At 38.4% G+C, this 18,118-nt stretch overlaps 2 long non-coding RNA genes across 2 annotated transcripts in view; both read right to left on the bottom strand.

Moving 5' to 3' along the window:
* LOC140623457 (uncharacterized) overlaps window positions 1-18,118 on the bottom strand; it is a 62,926-nt gene that overhangs the window by 13,971 nt on the left and 30,837 nt on the right. The gene's annotated exons all lie outside the window — the stretch shown is intronic.
* LOC140623455 (uncharacterized) lies at window positions 132-1,385 on the bottom strand. Its single transcript, XR_012023071.1, has 3 exons — window positions 1,124-1,385; window positions 952-1,010; window positions 132-255 (listed from the first exon to the last, which is right to left on the bottom strand). It is a non-coding gene; the product is annotated as an uncharacterized lncRNA (long non-coding RNA).

Raw genomic sequence — 18,118 nt, 5'->3', positions numbered from 1 at the left:
GGACTTTTTTCTGTAAAGGGCCAGATGGTAATTATTTTAGGCTCTGCGGTCTACACAGTCCTTGTCACAGCTCAACTCTGTTGCTATAGCATGAACACAGAATAAGAAAAAGAATGCACGTAGCTTGTTCCAATATAACTTTATTTACAAAAGCAGGCAGTGGGCTGGATGTGGCCCGTGGGTTTCAGTTTTCTGACCCCAGATCCAGATCTCTCATTTCCCAAGTGTTCCCTGGAGATTTCTGGGGCTTCTTCTCTGAAGGAAAAAAGGAATAGGGAGCCTGGGCAAGTGGGGTTCTGTGGCTCTCACCTCCGTTTCATCAGGGAAGCTCTTTTTCACATTTACAAATAAGATTATTTTTAAAGCATCTTCAGTTAAAAAGCAAGTAAAGAAAACATCAGCTCTCTAAAGTTCCCTTGAAAATTGCATGCTTCTTAGTAGTGTCAGCCACTCTCATGCTTTGTACTGGCTGTTCCCACCCTGCCCTCTGAAGACCTGATGGCCCCCAGATTTCTCATTCTAGTTCAGAGTCCTCCCTGGATTAGATGCCCATATTCATTTTCCTTCTGGATAACTGTCTCTGTTGGAATGTTCCACAGGAAGCCCATAATCAATACATTCAAAACATAACTCATTATTTTCACCCCAAACCAGGCTTCATTTGAGTTAATGGCTCCAAATTCCCTCTGGTGACACAAACCAGAAACCTGAGACTTCTCCTCTCCTTTTCTCCACTGGAAATCAGTAACTAGTCTGACAGATTTTATCTTGTAATTACCTCTGCTTTAGTATCTGGATCTTACTTCGGACCTGCACTAGCTCTCACCGGGGCTATCATCCAATGAGAGAAAATGAGAGGCAGAAAGAAGGTGGGGAGCCAACTGGTTTTGGCCACTCTCTTTACCTGTGACAATGGTCTGTCTAAAGTACAGATCTGAGTAAGAAACTCACCTACTTAAAATTCTTCATTTGTTTCTACCCCACGTAAGAGAAAGCACACGTTGTTCAACCTGAAGTTAATACAAAGTCATCTGTAACTGACCACCACTGATGAGGTGGAACCACATGAAACCACCATTTCTGTAGGTTAAAATGGTTGACATAGCAATGTGTTATGGTTCACCTCAAACTCTGACCTACTGTCATTTCCTCACTCACACTTCACACGTAAGTGTGAATTCCTTTGCTGGAATGCACATGCCCATCTTCCTCACTGGCCTGATCAATTCATACACAAATCTCACATCCTAGTCCTGGTGACCATTTCCTCCAGATCTTCCAATTCCTCCAAATTGCCAACAGGTAAGAGGTTGCCTCTCTGTGTTCCCATAGCAACCTGTGCAAAGGCCTGAGAAAGCACTTAGGCATTGGGTTGAAAGGATCTGTTTGTGTTCCAGTGTTCCCCAGGAGACCTTCAGATCTTTGAGAGCATCTTTGTCTCCCCCTCTGCCTGGCATGGCACATTCCATTTGTTGAACTGAATGGAATGGAACAAAGGTAGCAAGTTTTTAGCAAAAATTGATCACAAATAAACTGATTTTGGATTTCAGAATTGTTTGAGTTTCAGAAGTCTCTGGGGATTTGAGCCTACCTAGTGTTTTCATATGCTAAAAAATGTGTTCGAGGCATGAAGCATTAATTAAATGAACAGGTAGCTTTGAGAACTGAATGATAGAATAAGCCAAAGGTCAGGACTTTTAGCCACAATATTTATATCAGAGTAAATGATTTGAGTAAAGGACTTCTGGAGTTCTATTGTGGGAGAAAAGCATTTTTATAATATGAATAATGCAAACTTTCATTTCCCAGGTCCCTGAATGTGCAAATTGCTTTTTTTCTGAATCTCCTCTCTATATGCCAGTTTGCATTGATGAAGATGAGATATTTCAGCCCCTCTCTCCTAAAAAAACAAAACACAACAAACAAACAAAAACATACCAAGAAGACTGTGGGCAGATAGTAATATTAGTTTAGATAAAAAAATAACTCACAATTGCAATTATAGCAACTCAGCTGTGGAACTCTATGCAGTGTGGGAACAGACATATATATGGGGCTGTTGGCAGAAGTAAACAAACTTATTCATGTCAGGATAGAATGTTCCCAAATAAAGCTCTCCTGCCTGGTGGAGAAGTAGGCAACAAACCAGCCAGCAGACACATCTGCTAATTGGTCACATAATTATGTGGAACTCCTAGAGGAGAGCCCTAGAAAAAGGCGATAATTCATCAGCATGTTCATTGTTAGGGCCGGGGCCTGCCATACTGTGGCTAGAAACAAGTGACAGCTCCACAAATTTGAAGAACTGCAGTGAAACAACAAAAAATAGCAGGCTTAAGCAAGGGGCAAATATTGAACACCTCTCCAAATACTGTGTCTGATAGGGGGCTCTCACAGATAAGACTTCATTGTGGCATCCTTCTCTTTTCTTGAAATGCCAATCCCAAGCATTAAGCCATCTTGCTCCTGTGTCAAGATCTGTGTCCGTAAGCATAGCACCAGGTGCAGCGAATAGTAAAGGTTTTTGCATACTTAAAATTCTTTTGCATAGGACGATAGGGAAATGAAGACCGGGAAGGGAGAAAGAGGCCTGGGTGCAGAAGCTCCAGGAGAACATTCAGGTTGCAACACATCCTGTGCTCAAGGAGGGCTTCATGCTCTGGATATGGAAGCTACATGTGTGGGGGATGTATACAGGACTTGAAGGCTCTTATGATCAGTGTAAAATCTAAATATAGTGCATGCTCTTTTTCTCTGCTTCTTCCTCTTCTTGCCTTCTTGTTTCAGAGTTGTGTGGCTCAGTGGAGGAAGCAAGTTGACCTTTCTAAACTCTGTTGTAAAGAGTCTGAATTTACTACCACATCTGGTTCCATATCCATGAGGAATTCATATATATCCCCATTTTTCCTTTGTCTTCATGTGAAGTTTCCTAAAGAGTGTCTGGTTTACCTCATATCTCCTTTTATGATTCTCATTCACCATTCTGGCAATGATCTCTAATAGCTTCTTCTAGACCTGAACCATAACCTTTTTTCTAGTTGTTTTTCATATGTTCTGTGCCTTTTCTAATAATAGTGATAGTGAGATGATGGAGTATGATAGTGTTGATGACATGTGTTTAGCCACTGTTTACTGAACATCTATTATATACTCCACAGTACTTTGAGAAATTTACATATGTCATTTACTCTCATTTACATATTATCTGATTTTTATTGTCTGTATAAGTCATTGTGTTAGGTATTATCATCTCCATCTTTTAAATGAATAAATAGTTGGTGAAAGTGAGCTTTGGTCACTTCCAGTTGTCATATAGTCAGTAACTAGCAAAGCTGCATTTGATTTCTGTTCTGTTTGACCTCAAAGATAAGCTCCATGTACTTTTGTTGTAAGTGGTTGTTTGTAGTTCTCCACTGTCCTTTTTTAGTTCCTCTTACTCCTGAGTTGGCTTTTCTTTCAAAGTATCCTACGTATTTCATTTAGTACCTTTTATGGCTATTTCCAAATTTGCCTTTCTATTCTAACTCTCATTTATGGCATGCCACTACCCTAGCATTCTTAGAGAATGTTCTCAATATTTTTTCAGAGCTTTATAGAAAGACATAGCATCTGATCATTTTTCTCAAACTTTCACTAATTGAGATGTTTTCCATTTTTCTGAAAGCCTATGTAATTTGTCCTGTTCCCTGAGTATATAATCTTTATGCCAAATTTCAATCTTTTCTATAATAATGTATTAGGGAAATGTAAATATTGTGTCTTTGAATTGTCCTTTTTTAAAAGATTTTATGTATTTATTTTAGAGAGAGAGAGGGAGTGAGCACAGGGAGAGAAGTAGAGCAAGAGAGAGAGAGAGAGAGAGAGAGAGAGAGAGGATTCCAGCAAACTCTGCCCTGAGTGCAGAGCCCAATGTGGGACTCAATCCATGACACTGAGATATGACCTGAGCTGAAACCAAGAGTCAGACAGATGCTTAACTGACTGAGCCATCCAGGTGCCCCATGTCTTTGAATTTTCTTGAACTGACTTCCCCTATATCTTCTGAAGAAATTCATTTGATACTTCTGACTGCTTTGTTAAGGAAGTTTTCAAAATGTTGCTGCGTGTATATCAAGAGAAATAAAGAGCTACTATTCCTCCTCTGGCATCTAAAACATAATTTTCAATAAAATTCTGAAAAGTAGTCATTCTGGAGAGAGGAAATTCCTCTATCCTCACCTTTAGCATACCCAAAATCAGGCCTGGTGTACCTGTTCATAAAGATTTCATTAAGGCAAGTCCTGATCTGATAGAAATAAGAAAAAAAGAAAGACTTCCTTCTTCTACTGGAGATGGGCTATGAGAGAAGGAGGTAGATGCAGATGGTGACAGGGGAGGAAACACGCAGAGGAATCCTAGTTGCCTGAGCACGCTGGAAAAAGTGTACAAGGAGCTAAGGGAAGCCAGACTTGTAACCACTTCCAGTAAGATTCAGAGAGATGGTGGAAAGGCACCAGCAGGAGTGAGTTTAAGAGGTTATACCTTTTATCTGAAATAGTCAAACTCATAGAAGCACAAGGTAGAATGATTGTTTTCAGTGCTTAGGGAGAGGGGGAATGGGGAGTTGCTGTCCAAGAGATACAAAGTTACAGTTACACAAGATGAATAAGTTCCAGAGATCTGCTGTATAGCATGTATTTATAGTTAGCAATGTTGTATTATACTCTTAAAAATTTGCTAAGAGGGTAAGTCTTATATTATCTGTTCTTAACACAATAAGAAAAAGAGGTAACCCCTCAGTTTACACAGAGCATTCATGGGGAACGAACATGCCCAGGTGCTGACTGAGAGGAACACAGTGTTTCTTAGGGCATCTTTGGTCTGTAGAGCCTGGTATTGGAAAGAGGAGGCCTCTGAGAGTGGGGAGATCAATGACCAAAGACCATGTGGTCATTGGTAGTGGAAGTATTTATCCAACAAGTCAAATAAGATTCATTTCATCTCATTAGTCACCAGTACAAGGAGCAGTTGACTAGCCACTCTGTGACAGAGCTTGGCAAGATCTAGAGGACTCTGCATGAATTCATGCCTTCTCCACCAGTCCTGTAACCAAGAGGTCACATGAGCCAGAGTTCTCAGGTATATATGAGGCCATCCTGAAAAGGATCAAGGAAAAGAAAAGATGTTTGAGAGACTAAGCAATTCTAATGATGAAACCACCTCAATCTCATTATAGAAAAAAAAAATGTAGGCACAAAAAGAAGGAAACAATACTCACAATCCTATTTATAGATGATAGCTTTTAACATCTTGCAGCAGATCCTTTAGGATGTAACTCACTAATCCATACCTCCCGATCTTTCTCTGTCCTTACTCTCTCTCTCTCTTTCTTTCTCATGGTTCTGCCATTTATTACTCCTATGACCTTGAGAATAATCATCATTTGTAAAGTGAAGGTAATAGTAATATTAATATCTACTTCATAGAATTGCTTTAGGATTAAATATGAAGTTGTATATGAATGTCAGTGCATAGTAAATATTCAACACATTTTAGATGTTTAGTTGGTTTTTTTAAAAATGGGCATAAGATATATTTTTAAAGTAAGAATATATACTGGATATCTTTTTATATCAATACATAATTTTTCTATAACATCACTCTAAAGAGTTGAATAGTACTCAAGGATATGACCAGGCCAGAGTTGATTTAATCAATCCTCTATTGTTGGACATTTAGATTATTTCTGATTTCTCATTACTACAAATAGTTCTCATGCAAATATTCTTAGAGGTACATATCTGGGACAAATAAATTCTTAATTGTTTCTTTAGATTAAATTTCCGAAAGTGCAATTTCTTGGTTAAAGGAAAAGTTTTAAAACTTTGAATACATATTTCCAGATAGCTTTCCAGTAAGGCTGAACTCAAAATTAAGGTGCCTTTTAACAAATCAGCAAGAATATGTCCAACCACATATCCTTCTTCATCTTGACAATGTAACTACAATTCACAGCAAGATAAAATTCGCTGCGAATTAAAGTAACTCCACCTGGAACAACAGATCTTACATTTACATTTTCAGGTAGAGTGTAATCTGAGAGAAGAGGGAGGGAGATTCTCAGTTTACCCCCATAGTCTTTGTGGCTGATGGCCAAATGTCAGACGCAACTATCACACCTGTCTTTTTTTTTTGAAAATCATTTTGTAAAGCCTCTTGTTTGAAAGATAACTGCATTTTAATTGACTAGCATTCTATATCATTATGTTACTTTACTATCTGAAAATGAAAAAGAAAAAAAAAAAAAACTATTACTCTAAAAACCCCTCCGGTCTTGAGTTTAGTTTTCACCCCCGCATGGATCATCATGGCTATGACTTCCTTAGGGATTACTCACAGGAGCAAGAGCAGTCGGCTTCATGCATGGGAAGACTGAAAGCCACTAATCTACAGAACTTAATTTAGAAACAACCTGCAAAAGATAGTTAGCGACTAATGAAGGTTAACTGAACCCTCCCTGGGGATGGTTCTCCTGGCTTAGATATAACTGTGCAAAGCCTTTCTTTCGCATCTGTTACACCCAGGAGGCCAGAGAAGGAAAGACGACCAACAAGAGACAGATAGAGTCAGCTCTTCTGCCTCATTCCTGCTGCCCTACTTAGGAAAGGAGTTCAGTTCAGCCTCAGAAACTAACACACACACTTTCTCAGCTGTACATGGTCATTCTTTCTAGATGAGAGCCCCATGGTACAGTAATTACCAGATTCAATTGCTTTAGTTGTCTTATGACAAACCCTAATGTGGGAACGCACTAAGCTATAAAATGACGATGATATCTTGGTCATTGGATTCAGATGTTTTAAAGAAATTGCTATATTAGATTTCTTTTGCAGTAGGAGTGGCTTGATATTATTGACATTCTTAAAATAATTAATTACTTCAATAAGTTCTTTTTATCTCCATTTTTTGGAGAAATAATTGGCATACATCATTGTATAAGTTTAAAGTATACAGCATGATAGTTTGACTTACAGATATTGGGAAATGATTACCACTGTAGACTCAGCTAACATCCATCTTTTATATAGATACAATAAAAAAGAAAAAAAGGAAAAACAATTCTTTTTGCGATGAGAACTCATAAGATTTACTGTCTCAACAACTCTCCTATATGTCATGCAGCTACAGTCATCATGCAGTACATTCCATCTGTAGCACTTACCCCTCTTACAACCCCCTCTTACACCCAGAAGTTTGTACCTTTAGACTACCTTCTGCACTCCCTACTTCCCACCTCTGGCAATCAACCACAGGTCTAATTTCTCTTTCTACCAGTTTTTTTTTTAATTATTCTATATGTAAGTGAGATCACATAGTATTTGTTTTTTCTCTGATTTATTTCCCTTAAGTGTAATACCTTCAAGTTTGTTGCAAGTGGTGGGATTTCCTTGTTTTTTTTTTTTTATAGCTGAGTAATATTCCACTGCATAAATAAATCCCAACTTCTTTATCCATTCACCCATTGATGGACAATTAGGTTGTTTCCATGTCTTGGGTATCGTAAATAGTGCTGCTATGAACACGGGTTTGCAGATAGCTTTTCAAGTTAGTGTTTTCATTTTCTTTGGATATATTCCCAGAAGTGGAATTGCTGGATCATATGATAGTTCTATTTTTAATTTTTTGAGGCAACTTCATACTGTTTTCTATAGTTGCTATACCAATTTACAGTCCTACCAACAGGGGTTTCCTTTCCTCCACATCCATGCCAGGGTTTGTTATTTCTTATGTTTTTTGATGATAGCTTTTTTAAGTGTGAGGTGATATCTCTTTATGGTTTTAATTTGCATTTCCCTAATGATTGGTGATGTTGAGCATCTTTTCATATACTTGTTGGCCTATTGTATATCTTCTTATATATAGGAGACCTGAAATGTCTATTCAGGTCCTTTGCCCCCTTTTATTTTTTATTATTTTATTATTTGTTTATTCATTTATTTAGGAAGAGAGAGAGTGGGGAAGGGGCAGAGGAAGAGAGAGAGAGAGTGAGAGAGAGAGAATCTTAAACAGGCTCCATGCCAGCATGAAGCCTGATGCAGGGCTTAATCTCACGACCCTAAATCATGACCTGGAATCAAGAGTCACAGTCCCAGGTGCCCCAGTCCATTTTTAAATTGAGTTACTTTTTTTTGCTATTGAGTTGTATGAGTTCTCTCTATGTTTTGAATATTAACCCCTTATCAGATATATAGCTTGCAAATATTTTTTCACACTCTGTAAGTTGTCTTCTCATTTTGTTAATGGCTTCTTTTGCTATGTAGGAGCTTTTTAACTTGATGTAGCCCCAGGTGTTTAATTTTGTTGCTTGTGCTTTAGGTGTTGTATCAAAAAATCATTATAAGACCCATGTCAAGGAGCTTTATTTCTATGTTTTTCTCTAGGAATTTCATGGTTTGAGGTCTTACATTTAAGTCTTTAATCCATTTTCAGTTAGTTCTTGTGATTGGTAAAAGATATGGGTCCAGTTTCATTCATTTACATGGAAATATGCAATTATCTCTGAACCATTTATTGAAAAGACTTTTCTCCATCAAGTATTCTTGGCTTCCTCATCAAATGTTAGTTGACCATATATGCTTGAGTTTCCTTCTGGCTCTCAGTTCTGTTCCGGTGGCTTATTTGTCTGTTTTTATGCCAGTACCATACTATTTTGATGACTGTGGTTTTATAGTATAGCTTGAAATCAGAAGATGATGCCTTGTGCCTCTATTTTTTTTTTTTTTAAAGATTTCATTTATCTGAGAAAGAGAGAGAAAGAGCATGAGTGGTGGGGAGGGGCAGAGGGAGAAGCAAACTCCCCACTGAACAGGCAACCTGATGCGAGGCTCAATTCCGGGACCTTGGGATCAGGACCTGAACTGAAGGCAGGAGATGCCCCGACTTTGGGTCTTCTTTCTCAGGGTTGCTTTGTATTCAGGATCTTTTGTGGTTCCATGTACATTTTAGGATTGTTTGTCTACTTCTATAAAAAATGCCATTGAAATTCTAATAGAAATTACACTGAATATATAGATGGCTTTGGTAGTATTGATGTTTTAACAATATTGATTTTTTAATCCACTTATTTGTGACCTCAGTTTATTTCATCAATGTCTCATAGTTTTCAGGGTAGAGATCTTTCACTTCTTTAGTTAAATTTATTCCTAAGTATTTTATTGTTTTTGATGGTACTGTAAATGGGATTAACTTCTTTATTTCTTTTTCAGAAAATCTATTGTTAGAGTATAGAAACACTCCTGATTTTTCTATGTTAATTTTGTATCCTGAAGCTTCACTGAATTTATTAGCTAGATCTAACAGTTTTCTGGTGGAGTCTCTAAGATTTTCTCTATATAAAATCATGTCATCTGCAAATAGAGACAATTTTAATCTTCATTTCAAATTCTGATGCCTTTCATTTCTCTATCTTACCTAATTGCTCCAGCTAGAACTTATAGTACTATGTCAAATAGGAGTGGTGAGAGTGGGCACCCTTGTCTTGTTCCTGACCTTAGAGGAAACACTTTCAATTTTTCACCATTAAGTATGATGTTAACCATGGGCTTATCATATATGGCCTTTATTATGTGGAGATATGTTTTTTCCATGCCTCATTTGTTAAGAAATTTTTTTCATGAATGGATGTTGAATTTTGTCAAATGCTTTTTCTGTGTGTATTGAGATGATCATATGATTCTTTTCTTTCATTTTACTAATGTGATGTATTAGAATAATTTATTTGCATATGTTGAACTATGCTTGCTTGCAGGGATAAATCTCACTTGATCATGTATAATCCTTTTAATGTGCTGTTAAATTCAGTTTGTCAGTATTGTATTGAGAACTATGTTCATTGAGGATATTGTCCTATAGTTTTGTTATCTAGTGTATTTTTCTGATTTTGATATCTGGATAATGCTCGCTTTGTACAATGAATTTAGGAGTGCTCCCTCCTCTTTGAGAAGAACTGGGGTTAATTGTCCTTTCTTTATTTATTTTTGCATATTTTTTATTGGAGTTCGATTTGCCAACATATAGCATAATACCCAGTGCTCATCCCATCAAGTGCCCCCCTCAGTGCCCATCACCCAGTCACCCCATACCCCCACCCATCTCCCTTTCCACTACCCCTTGTTTGTTTCCCAGAGTTAGGAGTCTCTCATGTTTTGTCACCCTCACTGATATTTTCACTCATTTTCTCCCCTTTCCCTTCATTCCCTTTCACTAATTTTTACATTCCCCAAATGAAGGAGACCATATAATGTTTGTCCTTCTCCGATTGACTTACTTCACTCAGCATAATACCCTCCAGGTCAATCCACATCAAAGCAAAAGGTGGGTATTTGTTGTTTCTAATGGCTGAGTAATATTCCATTGTATACATAGACCACATCTTCTTTATCCATTCATCTTTTGATGGACACCGAGGCTCCTTCCACAGTTTGGCTATTGTGGACATTGCTGCTATAAACATTGGGGTGCAGGTGTTCCAGTGTTTCACTGCATCTGTATCTTTGGGGTAAATCCCCAGCAGTGCAATTTCTGGGTCAGAGGGCAGATCTATTTTTAACTCTTTGAGGAACCTCCACACAGTTTTCCAGAGTGGCTGCACCAGTTCACATTCCCACCAACAGTGCAAGAGGGTTCTCCTTTCTCCACATCCTCTCTAACATTTGTGGTTTCCTGCCTTGTTAATTTTCCCCCATTCTCACCGTTGTGAGGTGGTATCTCATTGTGGTTTTGATTTGTATTTCCTTGATGGCCAGTGATGCAGAGCATTTTCTCATGTGCTTGTTGGCCACGTGTATGCCTTCTTTGGTGAAATTTCTGTTCATGTTTTTTGCCCATTTCATGATTGGATTGTTCGTTTCTTTGCTGTTGAGTTTAATAAGTTCTTTATGGATCTTGGAAACTAGCCCTTTATCTGATAGGTCATTTGCAAATATCTTCTCCCATTCTGTAGGTTGTCTTTTAGTTTTGTTGACTGTTTCTTTTGCTGTGCAGAAGCTTTTTATCTTGATGCAGTCCCAATAATTCATTTTTGCTTTTGTTTCTCTTGACTTCATGGATGTATCTTGCAAGAAGTTGCTGTGGCCAAGTTCAAAAAGGGTGTTGCCTGTGTTCTCCTCTAGGATTTTGATGGAATCTTGTCTCACATTTAGATCTTTCATCCATTTTGAGTTTATCTTTGTGTATCGTGCAAGAGAGTGGTCTAGTTTCATTCTTCTGCATGTGGATGTCCAATTTTCCCAGCACCATTTATTGAAGAGACTGTCTTTTGTCCAGTGGATAGTCTTTCCTCCTTTGTTGAATATTAGTTGACCATAAAGTTGAGGGTCCACTTCTGGGTTCTCTATTCTGTTCCATTGATCTATGTGTCTGTTTTTGTGCTAGTACCACACTGTCTTGATGACCACAGCTTTGTAGTACAACCTGAAATCTGGCATTGTGATGCCCCCAGCTGTGGTTTTCTTTTTCAATATTCCCCTGGCTATTCGGGGTCTTTTCAGATTCCACACAAATCTTAAGATTATTTGTTCCAACTCTCTGAAGAAAGTCCATGGTATTTTCATAAGGATTACATTGAATGTGTAAATTGTTATGGGTAGCATAGATATTTTCACAATATTAATTCTTCCAATCCATGAGCATGGAATATTTTTCCATCTCTTTGTGTCTTCCTCAATTTCTTTCAGAAGTGTTCTATAGCTTTTAGGGTATAGATCCTTTACCTCTTTGGTTAGGTTTATTCCTAGATATCTTATACTTTTGGGTGCAATTGTAAATGGGACTAATTCCTTAATTTCTCTTTCTTCAGTCTCATTGTTAGTGTATAGAAATTCCACTGATTTCTGGGCATTAATTTTGTATCCTGCCATGCTGCCGAATTGCTGTATGAGTTCTAGCAATCTTGGGGTGGAGTCTTTAGGGTTTTCTATGTAGAGTATCATGTCATCGGTGAAGAGGGAGAGTTTGACTTCTTCTTTGCCAATTTGAATGCCTTTTATTTCTTTTTGTTGCCTGATTGCTGAGGCTAGGACTTCTAGTATTATGTTGAATAGCAGTGGCGAGAGTGTACATCCCTATCCCATTCCTGATCTTAGGGGAAAGCTCCCAGTGTGAAACCCTGCATCTTTTGATGGGATCATTTAGTCCATTCATGTTCAGAGTTACTATTGAAAGATATGAATTTGTGTTATCATAATACCTATTCAGTGTCTGTTTTTCTGGACTATTTCTTTGGACTTCCTCTTTCTTTTACAGAGTCTCCCTTAATATTTCTTGCAGAGCTGGTTTGGTGGTCTCATATTCTTTCAGGTTCTGCCTATCTTGGAAGCTATTTATCTCTCCTTCTATTCTGAATGAGAGCCTTGCTGGATAAAGTATTCTTGGCTGCAGGTTCTTCTCATGTAGGACCCTGAATATATCCTGCCAGCCCTTTCTGGCCTGCCAGGTCTCTGTGGAGAGGTCTGCTGTTAATCTAATACTTCTCACCATATAATTTTTTTTTCTCACCATATAATTTAGGCATGTCTTGTCTCTTGCTGATTTAAGGATTTTCTCTTTATCTTTGGAATTTCCAAGTTTTACTATTAAATGTCGAGGTGTTGAATAGTTTTTATTGATTTTTTGGGGGGACCTCTCTATCTCCTGGATCTGAATGCCTGTTTCCCTTCCCAAATTAGGGAAGTTCTCAGCTGTGATTTGTTCAAACGTGCTTTCTGGTCCTCTGTCCCTCTCAGCACCCTCTGGATCCCCAATTATACATAGATCTTTCCTTCTGAGGCTGTCATTTATTTCCCTTAACCTTTCTTCATGGTCTTTAATTGTTTTTTTCTTTTTTCCTCAGCTTCCTTCCTTGCAATCAACTTGTCTTCTATGTCACTCACTCTTTCCTCTACCTCATTAATCCTCATTGTTCGGACCTCCAGTTTGGATTGCATCTCATTTAATTGATTTTTAATTTCGGCCTGATTAGATCTAAATTGTGCAGTCATGAAGTCTCTTGAATCCTTTATGCTTTTTTCCAGAGCCACCAGTAGCTTTATAACTGTGCTTCTGAATTGGCTTTCTGACATTGAATTGTAATCCAAATTCTGTAACTCTGTGGCAGAGAGTACTGTTTCTGATTATTTCTTTTGTGGTGAGTTCTTCTTTCTAGTCATTTTGCTCAGTGCAGAGTGGCTGTATGAGCAGGCTCCATCAAGAATATCAACCACAACCTAAGTAAATTTCACCCTAGATTATTCTGCTGAGGTTAGAGACCAGAAATTGAAAACAAAGGTCAGAACAAAATAAAACAAAAGGACCACTAAAGTGAAAAACAAATTTTAAAACAAAGTAGTAAAAAATAAAAGGCCAGGAATCCTAAAGAAAAAAAGAGAACAAAAAGAAAAAGGAAAAAGAAAAAAAAAAGAGAATGAAAAAGGGGACTGGGAGATGGTGGTGGTGGTGAAGAAGTTGTAGTGGAGGGAGAATATAGTCTACCTGAGGGGTTCTAGAGGTTGATCCTGTTGTTTCTGAGTATATTAAGTCCTGTATATTAGAAATGCTCAGTCCCAAATTTATATAAACCAGAAATACTTGTAGAGGGCCCCAACATTGACCACCAAAACATAAATGAGATAAAAGAGGGGGGGCAGAATGGGAATGAAGAATCTCATAGAATGAAACAGCACGGTATACCACTTGTTCTATGCATACTGGTCATGTTTTAGAAGGTATTAATTTCTGCCATTGTAGAACAAAATGAGGCAGAGAAAACAAAAAACACAAAACAAAACAAAAAAAACCATATCTTGTATATCTCCAAATTAAGTTGAGTATGTTGAAGGAATCTAAAAGTGGAAAATATATCTGGGACCTGTAATTGTAGAAATATGAAAGTCAAAAAGGAAGAATCTTAAAAATGAAGGTGGTAAAATATTGTAGTTAAGGTGGGAAAAGAGAAAAAAACCTGGACATTTACAGTCTGATATAAAAATGAGTTGTACTGGAAAAAGGAAGAAAAAAAAAAAAAAGGAGGGGTATCCTCTGGTTCTATATACTCTAAATCCCTCGACTTCCCCTAGAGCTTTCCAGCACTGCTCGGTCAAGAACTTGCTCTTCCCCCCTCTTTCCAGCTGGTCTTCTGAGGGAGGGGCCTCCTGTGCTGATTCTCAGGTGTGTGCACCCGGGGGAGCTGCCCCGCCCCCTGCCAGGTGCACGGCTCAGTGGGAGCTGTTTACCCCGTGAGGCCTCTGTTCCCTGGCGCCCCGCTCCATCCAGGCAGAGGGTGACACCAGGAGGAACAACCCCACTGGCAGCGGCCAGCTCTCCAGCCCTGGAGTCAGCTCCCCCAGTAACTACCGCAGTCTCCCAGACTGGACTGCCCTAGATGCTCTGGGGGCGGAGGGTGCTGATCTGCACAGCTCTGGGCGCCCAGCGGCAGGAGAGTCCTCGCTGTCCTGTACCCTCCCCACCTCCACCTGTCCCGGGGGGAGCACAGGATCCCGGCTGTGCCCCTGGGAGCCCTGGGGCCCGGGGCCTGCGCTGCTGGGATCGTGCTCCCCTCCCGAGGCTCCCAAAGGCAGCAGGGCGCAGCCCCCTCCGCCCGGAGCCCCCGCCTGACCCCCGGCTTCTCCCCGAGGCCCCGCCGGGCGCTCCAGCCCTTTCCCGAGCTCGGCCGCGGGGTGTGGGGCGCTCTCCCCCGGGCGCACCTCCTCTGTTAGTGACCCCGGGAGCCGGGAGGCCCCACCGCCCCTCCTGTGATCCTGCCCGAGTTCCCTGCTCAGCCCCTTTCCCTCCGGGAAGAATCCGGTGCAGATTTTTAAAGCTCCCGCCTCTCCGGGGCTGGGCTCTCCGGTCTGGAGGCTTCCCCGCCGCCCGCCCCCCGCCTTAGCCCGGCTCCCCGCGGGGCCCCTCCCCCACTGGATTCTTTTTTATTTTTTTCCGCCTTCCTACCTTGTTAGAAGTGCAAACTCTTCTCCCTGTAGCGTTCCAGCTGTTCTCTCTTTAAATCTCAGGTCAAATTCGTAGGTTTTCAGGATGATTTGAAAGTTATCTAGGTAAGTTGGTGGGGACAGGTGAATTGAGGACCCTAATCCTCCACTACTGGCCCCCCCACCCCAACTCCTAATTCTTCTTTAAATATTTACTAAAATTCACCAAGAAGCTCTCTGGTCCTGGGCTTTTCTTCATTTGGAGATATTCGATTACTGATTCGATCTCCCAACTAGCAATTGGACTATTCAGATTTTCTATTTTTTTCTTATTAAGTCTTGTTAAGTTGTATATTTCTAAGAATTTTTCAAACTTTTTTTAAGTTTTGTTTGCTCGCATGTAGTTGTTCACTATAGCCTCTTATGGTCCTTTGAATTTCTTTGTCATCAGATGTAATATTTCCTTTTTCATTTGTTTTGTTGATTTGGATTCTTTCTCTTTTTCCCTTGGTTAGTCTATCTAAGGGTCATCAATTTTATTTATATTTTAAAAGAAACAACTTAGTTTGATTAATCTTTTCTATTGTATTTCCTTTCGGTACTTTATTTCTGATTTAATTTTTATTATTTTCTCCTGCTAACTTCAAGCTTAGTTTGTTTTCATTTTTCTAATTTCTTAAGGTATAGAGTTACATTGTTTATTTGGGATCCTTCTTGCTTCTAATGTAGGTGTTTATTGCTATGAACTTCCCACCTAGAACTGCTTTTGTTACATCCCACAATTCTGGTATGTTTTGTTTCCATTTTCACTTATCTCAAGAAACGTTTTTATTTCCCCTGGAATTTCTTTGCTCCATTGGTTGTTCAGAAGACTACTGTTTAATTTCCATGTGTTCACAAATTTTCCAGTTTTCTTCTTGCTGTTATTTCTACTTTTATGCCATTGTGGTCAGAGAAGATACTTGGTATGATTTCAGCCTTCTTGAATTTACTGACTTGTTTTATGGCTTAACATATGATCTATCCTAGAAAAGATTTCATGTGCATTTGAGAAGAATGTGTATTCTGCTGTTATTGGATAAAATATCCTATATAGGTCTGTTGGATTCATTTGGTCCACAGTGCTGCTTAAATTCACTGTTTCATTATTGTTTCTCTGGATGATCTACCCACTGTTAAAAGTTAAGTAGTAAAATCCTCCACAATTGCTGTATTGCTATTTATCTCTTTTTACTTTCATTCATTATTGCTTTACATATGTAGGTACTCCAATATTGGGTGCATATATGTTTATAATTATTATATCCTCTGATCCTTTATTCATTACATAATGATTTTCTTTGTCTCCTTTTACCATTTTCAGTTTAAAGTCTACTTTGTCTGAAATAAGTATAGCTTTTTAGGGGTTGCCATTTGTTCAAAATGTCTTTCCATTCCTTCTCTCTCAGTCTATATGTGTCTTTCAGGCTAAAATGAGTATCTTATAAACAGCATATTGTGTCTTTATTTTTTTTAGATCCATTCAGCCATTCTATGTCTTTTAGACACTTTCTATTAGAGACTTTGATCCTTTTATGTTTAAAGTAATTATTGATAGGTAAGGACTTACTATTGCCATTTTGTTAATTGTTTTTTGGTTGTTTTGTAGATTCATTGTTCCTTGTTTCTTATCCTGCGGTCTTTTCTTGTGTATTTTGATGTTTTTTGGTATAAGTCTGCTTTGACTTCTTTATTGTGTTCTTTTGTATAATTACTATAGAATTTTCCTTTGTGGTCACTATGAGTCTTAAATAAAATATCTTATTTTTTACTTCTTCCCCTTACATTTTAGATTATTATTGTCATAAATTCACATTTTTTATATTGTGATACTAATAGCAGATTATTATAGTTGTGGTTATTTATACTACATTCATTTTTTAACTTTTAAACTAGAGTAATAAGTGAATTATGCACCACTGTTGCCATATTGCTGAATTCTACAATGACTATATTTTTACCATTACCACTAATATTTACACTACTCTTTATGCTTTTTTGGTGTTAATTAGCATTCTTTTACTTCCCCTCAAAGAGCTTCCTTTCGTATTTTCTGCAAAGCAGCTCTGTGATAATGAACTCCCTCACCTTATATTTGGACAAATTTTTATCCCTCCTTCATTTTTGAAGGACAACTTTCCCAAGTACAGACTTCTTGGTTGACAATTAATTTCTTTCAATATTTTAAATATGTCATCCCCTTCTTTCCTGCCCTGAAAAGTTTCTGTTGAGAAATTTGTGGCTATGGGGATTCCATTGTATGTAACTTCTCTCTCTTCTCTTTCTGCTCTTAAAAATTTTTATCTTTAACTTTTGACAATTTAATTATAATAAGTATAGTGAATCTGGATGTTCATTTTTCTCCCCAAGTTCAGGAAGGTTTCCTTTTTAGTTCTCCTTCTGAAATTCTCATAGTGCAAATATTGTTTCTTTTCATTTTGTCCCATAGGCTTTCTTTACTTTTTAAAAAGTTCTTTTTCTTTTTGCTCCTCTGGGTAATTTCCCATGTCCTATATTCCAGGTCACTGATTGTACTTTTGACATTCTCTATTAAAATCTTTAGTTCAATTGTTGAATTATTCAACCCCAGGATTTCCGTGGAAAATTTTATTTGTTTGTTTGTTTTTTGGTGGTTGCTCTTTCCTTGTAAAACTTCTCATTATGTTCATGCATTGTTTTCCTAATTTTGCGTAGTCATTTGTGTTTTCTTGTAGTTCACTAAAATTCCTTGAAAGGATTGTTCTGAATTCTGTGACTGGGGTGGTTTGTAGATCTCCATTTCTTTAAAGTGAGTTATTAGAACTTTGTAAGTTCCCTTCGTGGTGTCATATGTACCTGATTTTTTTGTGATCCTTGATTCTTTATGTTGGTATCACTGTATTTGGGTAACTAGGCACTTCTTCCAGAGAAAGTTCTTCCTTAGTCAACACAATTTGGGTTTCTGGGGGTATGTGCTGATAATGCCTTTGGGAGCTACTATTATGGTCTATTTTGGGGTGAGGCAACTATCTGAGCTCTGAAGATGGAGATGGGGATATCTGCCACTGACTGAGAATAGTTGGATAGGACTACTGGCTTGATTCCCTCCCCATGTGAGTCTGTAGGATAGACTCAGCAGTTGTCTGGATTCTCTGTTCAGG

This window comes from Canis lupus, chromosome 33, assembly GCF_048164855.1.
Source record: "Canis lupus baileyi chromosome 33, mCanLup2.hap1, whole genome shotgun sequence".
NCBI classification, from domain to species: domain Eukaryota; kingdom Metazoa; phylum Chordata; class Mammalia; order Carnivora; family Canidae; genus Canis; species Canis lupus.
This window is presented reverse-complemented; position numbering and strand designations above follow the sequence as displayed.